Source organism: Mchenga conophoros, linkage group LG23 (assembly GCF_057382185.1).
Source record: "Mchenga conophoros isolate Kocher_MC1m ecotype Shallow Benthic linkage group LG23, M_conophoros_male_GT1.1, whole genome shotgun sequence".
Taxonomy (NCBI): Eukaryota; Metazoa; Chordata; class Actinopteri; order Cichliformes; family Cichlidae; genus Mchenga; species Mchenga conophoros.
This window is the reverse complement of record NC_140547.1, coordinates 46,792,099-46,798,894: the sequence shown is the minus strand read 5'-3', so window position 1 is coordinate 46,798,894 and position 6,796 is coordinate 46,792,099.

The following is a 6,796-nucleotide window of genomic DNA, read 5'->3' as shown; positions in this document are numbered from 1 at the left end:
TTACCTGACAGCGAGGAGCCCAGGCCATGGACGAGTGCTCCTCACACAGAAGCTCATTTAATGCCAGCAAAGGCTGATTTGACACGTTTCAGAAACACTTTGCTTTCACTCTTTAATAATGAACTTATTTTTCTATGAAGGTTTGAACTTTGTTTAAAGAAGAGAGAAAAGTGTGAAAATGTTCATGCCTGTCTGAGAAAAGTGTAGAAAGTGTGCAGTGAGGGTTTAACTGCCTTAAAACTTCTATAATACTTGTAAAACATAAAGCTGCTACTTCATTCTGAGACTTATTTTTAGAACGTAACTCGATAAACGAGCGACCGCAGTACTGTATTGTGTTTATTTTGAAAACTCTCAACAGGATCTTCAGATTTATTTTGAAAGCTTTATCTGGAAAACACAAACACATAAGCAGGAAACAAAGAGCGTGATATGAAACGATAGACGTTTTCATATGGTCATCATATATACATCGTTCTATCGAACAGCCCCAGCTCCTGCTGTCAGTCTCTGTAAATCTGCTCTGAAAACACATTTGTATTCACTGGCTTTTAATACAGCATGAGAGTTATTTGATATTTGATGTGTGATATTAATATTAGGAGTTATTTTAATAGTTATTTTGGATTCTTGTACAGCACTGTGGTCAACGCTGCTGCTGTAATTAATGTGCTATAAACACATAAACAATCTGCAGTTAAACATCCAAAACTAAAGATGTGATCGCTGCCTTTAGAAAATGTGCTGATGCACAAGATATCAGCTCCATTAAGGTGGAATGTGGCCGTGTTAGAAACATGTTGGAAGAAGTTTGAAGCTGAAACTGTGAAGCTGAGAGTGAAAGAGCTCCAGCGTCTGTCACAGGAAACTTTCTTATTTCCACACTGATGAAAGCATCAAGCTTTGATTTCCTGCTGCTTTTATTGAGTCACACTGTGAAACTGAGCCACAGCTGAACCAGCATCCCTGCACAGCAGACACTTACAGCGCTTGGCTGCTTCCATTGGACCCTCTGCACAGAGCTTCAGTTTCCTCTTCTGGTCCCAAAGTGCAGAACAACAAGGTTTCAAACAGCTTCGTTCCAGCAGCATCAGCCACAGACATGCAGAGAGAATCCTTTGGTTGTGTTGTGTGTTTGCATATCTGCTGTGTTGCTTTGTGAGGATGGATCATCTCCTGCAGTTCCAGATAAACAAGCTGGACCTGAACCTGGTAGCTTCACTTAGAAGACACTTGTGACGGGAACGTGTGAGAAGTTTTGTGCAGACAAGTGTGGATTTAGAGTGTGGGACGAGCTCTCCACAGTCTTTGTGGAGATCCACATTCTGCATACTGCCTGTGAGAAGCTGCAGACATTTGTCCTCCAAATCCACTGAGCAGCTGCTCGTGGTGGTATTAGCTTCATGTGTGCGTGTTAGCATGAAGCCTCGGTCACACTCTGCTGTGGACACGGTCACGGACAGCTGGACGCCTGATGGACGAGTCGTCCTTCCTGTTAAACTTCTTTGAGCATGAGAATAGCATAAGAAGCTCAGTGGACACTGTTCAGGGTTTTAACTCTCGCTTTCACTTCAGCTTCACCAACAACAGCACAAGCAGAGCAGCCCACTGCCTGCATGGCTGGGACAGCGCCCCCTGGTGACTGTAAACCACTACAACATGTAGACGGCCGTCTGCAGGCTGGATGTAGCACCACCGCAGAGACGTGCTGCAGCTCTGTTTAGTTACCCAGCTGACAGCAGAGGCTGTAGTTTACTGTTACCAACATGGAAAACTGAAGCTTCACCAGCTGGAGCTACAGAGCTGGAGAACAAAGGAGACTGAGAGGCCAGAATGATGTGGGAGGAAACATCAAGAGCCTGTTTGAAAGGAGACACATGTGGATGCTGCGCCGGTCTGTGGTCTGTCAGAAGTCAGCTGAGTCACACTGCAAGAAGCTGCAGAATCTCAGAGGAGGAGATTTGGAAGTGTTTGTGGGACAAACTGGACTCAAAGAAAGAAGATGTTTGTGAAGTCTTTGGTGGAGGTGAGCAGTGTGAAGCAGAACACATGCAGATGAATCAGGAGGTCAGCATCAGTGTCTCCTTGTGGTGGACGGTAAAAGAATCACAGCCAACGCTCCCGTCCACCCTCGGCATGAAGCAGTGCTGTTTCTGAAACAGGAGGACAAGTCCAGAGAAGACAGAGGAAGCAAAGATGAGGGTGGGACAGGACAGCAGGACTTCCTTCACACCTGCAGCTCCATCACACTGCTGTAGCTCCTCTTCATCACACATGTACCTGCAGCCTGTCTTCGAGTCCAGGAGTCACCTCCACACAGTGTAGAAGCCTCCTGTGCAGACCATGGAGTCCAGCCTCTGTCAGGGAAGTCGGCACTAAAGCCTGAAAGACTTCAATCTGTCTCTGCTCCACCCGAGAAAGACCAGCACCGTACTTGTTGTGCATTCAAGGAGGGAACATCAGCGCTGCATCGTGGGAACAACACCGCAGGAACAAAGACACAGCACGGCCGATGAAGGACGAGGACAAAGGAAAGGTGAGTGAGAAGACCCTGGTGGTGTGGACGGACCTGCAGGGGCTCCAAGACTGAGGAGCAGAGACGTCCATGTACCAGCTGAGGATGCTGCAGTGATCCAGGGAGCTCGGTCCAATCTGAGGCCGTGTGAACTACGTGGACCACAGTTTCTTCACAGACTTCAGCCATGTGAACATCTGGAGATCCAACAGTGCACGAGCTGTGAGCCATCAGCTGTTTCTCTCATCAGCTGCTGTAATGAGAGCTGCTGGAATCATCTCGAGCAGCAGGAAATCACTGATGTTGTTTCTAACCAAAGATATGGGACTGAGCTCCGCTGAGCTCCTTCTACTTTCATCCAGATAGAAACTGCTACAGTCTGCTGATTATTGCTTTGCCTCCATCACACGAGCTCTTTATCCTGTTCTTCACTCTCATTGGTTCTTTGTCTGCTTGTTTTTACAACAGTAGTCTTCTGATTGGTCAAAGACAATCAGCTGTGACTAAATGTAGCTCCTACAGCAGTGATGGGAATAACTACTGAAGCTAATCCAGTATCAAAGCTCAGGAATCAGCAGCTCCCACCTCGTTTTCTTTCAACAACTATTTTTAGCTGCTGTGTTTTTGTGTTTCTGCAGACCTCAGACATCCTGCTGCTCTGGACAACTTTTTCATTCTTTTGTATCATTATTTTGCTTTTCTTTTATTATTATGTTATATGTATTAATATGTGAAACACTTATTCTTTGTGTTTTTGCTTTGCTCCTGTCAAACTGCTTTAATAAAATCTGCTGCAGTCTAAACTGTGGACGTTCCCTTTTTAACCCTTTGTGAAACAATAAAGGTTTAAATCTGAGTATTCATCTATGTTAGTGTTTAATGGGTCTAATAGGTTGCTTTGGCCTTTCCCAGTAATATCTTCCCTTGCAGTCTGTGGTCCAGGCTTCTAAAACCATCCCAGGTTAACAAGAACTACAATCTAGAGGAGAGCTGCCATAACAGGTGTGACTGATGAGATCTGACCTGCAAGGTTACTCAGGTTTGTTTGTATCAGGACAAGCAGGGAAGCCGCCTGGACGTCAAAGTAGTTAGAGCTGGGCGAGTGTCCTCACCCACATCGGCTTCACAACTCTGCATCATCTACTGAGTAAGACTCAGAGCATCAGAGATTAGAAGGTCTACAAAGAGCTGAACCAGACTTCCTGTATAAAGGTTTTAGTTCCACAGATCGACAGTGTCAGCACAACTAAAACGTGGAGACTGACCTCAGAGTTTCAATTTGATGTTGTGGATTCTCCAGAAGAACACACAGCTGCTTCACTCCTGAATCCTGCAGCTTGTGGGAGCTCAGGTCCACCTCTCTGGGATACGAAGGGTTGAGCTTCAGCACTGCTTCCAGATAATCACAGCTGATCTCTGACAAATCACAGCTCATAAATCTGTATAGAGAATGAAAGATGTAAGTTTATTAGACAAAGTGCTTGAAATCATTCAGTGTTTCATCATCTGTTCAGAGCTGAAGAAGGTTCAGAATGTAGAAGTTTAGAAAATGGAAACTCCAAACAGCTGAAGCCAACAGGAAGCAGCTTCAAACAAACACAACAAGAGAAAAAACTCTGAATGTTTCACATTAAAGTCGTACATTTCTAACAAGAGTGTTTTAAAGACAGCGTCACTGATGATCATCTTCTGCCCAGTAAAACTTTGGTTTTCCACATGTGAGTGTTAATGATGCACAAAGACTGTGAGTGCAAAGAGGGAGCGAGGAGGATGACAGAGAGATGGTACAGGAGCATCAAGAACCCGGCGAGGAAATGAGCAGAAGGACTTTGGAGCCTGTTGGATTGAAGCTTTCACAGAGACGTGTTTGACTGGACACCACCAGGACAGACTTTTAATCCCAGGATTTGGATGAGCTTTCTGTCTTTATGGTCACAAATGATGCTGTAACTCTGTGAATGTCCTGGAACTGTCAGCAGTGTGGTTACGTCCTTTTGACCTGAGTTTCCACAGCTCTTATAACAGCAGTGTACATTCAGACTGAGACACGCTTCAGTCTGTATGGACCTGTTTCTGTAGCTGCCACCATCATTCTACATGTTTGTACATCAGCTTATCAAATCCTGTCTGCTGTCTTCATTTATTACTCTTCACCTGCTTCACTGTCACTGTGTGGGTGGAGCTGCCTGAGCCCCGCCCACACAGTGACAGCTCCTCTCTAGAGCTTAACTTCTGCTTCATCTCCGCCTCTTTTCTTCATCCTCCACCTCTCTTTTCTCTTCTTCAGTGTTCTGCAGCCACAGAGTCTCACAGCCGTTACCACACCCATACCTGAGCAGCTAGCATTACCCAGCATGCCGTGCAGCAGTGTCAGTTTGTAAATGTGCAAGAATTCCTGCTCCAAACTGTTTCACAGAGTGCTGAGTGCCGTGACCTTTGACCTGCTAAAGACAGTCAGCTGTGGATTATTCATTGTTGTGTCTGATACTTAGAACTGTGAGGAAGAAGCTACACAGGTAATCAGGGTCCCCTCTCTCTGAATTAGGAAAGGTGGGCAGGCCGCGTGTGGGCCACGGGCCATACGTTGAGCATCACCGTTTGAAATGTGAACATTGTTCTGCTGCAGTCAATGGACTAAACCAGAGAAGAAGAAAACAGACTTTACCATGAAGATCCTCAGTGTGGATCAGTATAATATCAGCCTGATGTCTGCAGTTTAGTGTCAGCACAACTTTCACATCATATTCATCTCAGCACAACTAAAACATGCTGACTGACCTCAGAGTTTCAAATCGACATCGTGGATTATCCAGGAAATCACACAGATGCTTCACTCCTGTATCCTTCAGGTTGCTGTAGGTTCCACTCAGGTCCACCTCTGTGGGATACGAGGGGTTGGACTTCAGTGCTGCTGCCAGATAATCAAGGCCAATATCTGACAAACCACAGCTCTTCAATCTGTATAAAGAATGAAAGATGTAAGTTTATTAGACAAAGTGCTTGAAATCATTCAGTGTTTCATCATCTGTTCAGAGCTGAAGAAGGTTCAGAATGTAGAAGTTTAGAAAATGGAAACTCCAAACAGCTGAAGCCAACAGGAAGCAGCTTCAAACAAACACAACAAGAGAAAAAACTCTGAATGTTTCACATTAAAGTCGTACATTTCTCATAAAAACAGGACAAAGACTTGAAAAAGTCGTGTTTTTCCTTCCAGGAACCACATGGCTTCACTTTTAAAGGTGAAGTGTGACAGAAATGGACATATTTGAAGTCCAACACCTTTTTCCAGTCACATTATTAAAGCAGACAAACTACAAGCTCATTTTCATTCCAACAAGTCATCTTCTGACCTGGACTAACAACACTGGTCTCTATGTGCAGCTGGCTGTGAGACCAGTGCTCAGGGAGCGTCTACAAAGTGCAACACTGAAAGAACATCACACACTCATTTGCTTCCAGCACTTTCACACAATCATCTACTGTCATTATTCATGTTTGCAGTTCATGCTGTAACTCTGTGACTGTCCTGGAACTGTCAGCAGTGTGGTTACGTCCTTTTGACCTGAGTTTCCACAGCTCTTATAACAGCAGTGTACATTCACCTGCAGGCACACGCTGCCTCTGCTTCAGCTCTGTTTATGAAGCACAAACTGCAGGAACCAAACTCAGACTGGCTCATTTCAATCATGTCTGCTTACAAAGACACTTTGAAACTCTTATCAGTATGTTTCCTGTCCTACTAGGACGGATCAAACTCTGGACCTTTGTTGTGGATCAGTGAAGGATGCTTAGAAATCCCTCCTGCTGCCTGAGCTTGAACATCATCAGCACTTTAACACTGAGCAGATGGACGTGGAAAAGGCCTTCTGTCTTTATCTGACTCAACTGTTTCCTTATGTGGGCTGAAGGAAACACAGTTGTAGACTTTATTTATATGAAACATGTATATTTAATGCATTTAATGTATTTGAACCATATTTAATGCATATTACAGGATGTAACAGCTGCATATGTGTCAACAATAATGGCTTTGATTTTGCCCCCTATGAACATTTCTGTAGCTCCGCCCCTGCAGCAAACGTGTGTGAGAGCAGCCACGGCCCGCTCCTCCATGGTTTCGTTCACACTCATCTCATACTGAACACACACACTTTGTAGGAATCATCAGTACTTTGACTGTTTCTCAGGTTAGCTTCAGGTTAGCCATTTAGCATTTCTCCAGTCTGAGTCACAGAGCGTCACATGACGTGACAGAAGCTGATTGGTCAGCTGCAGTGATGG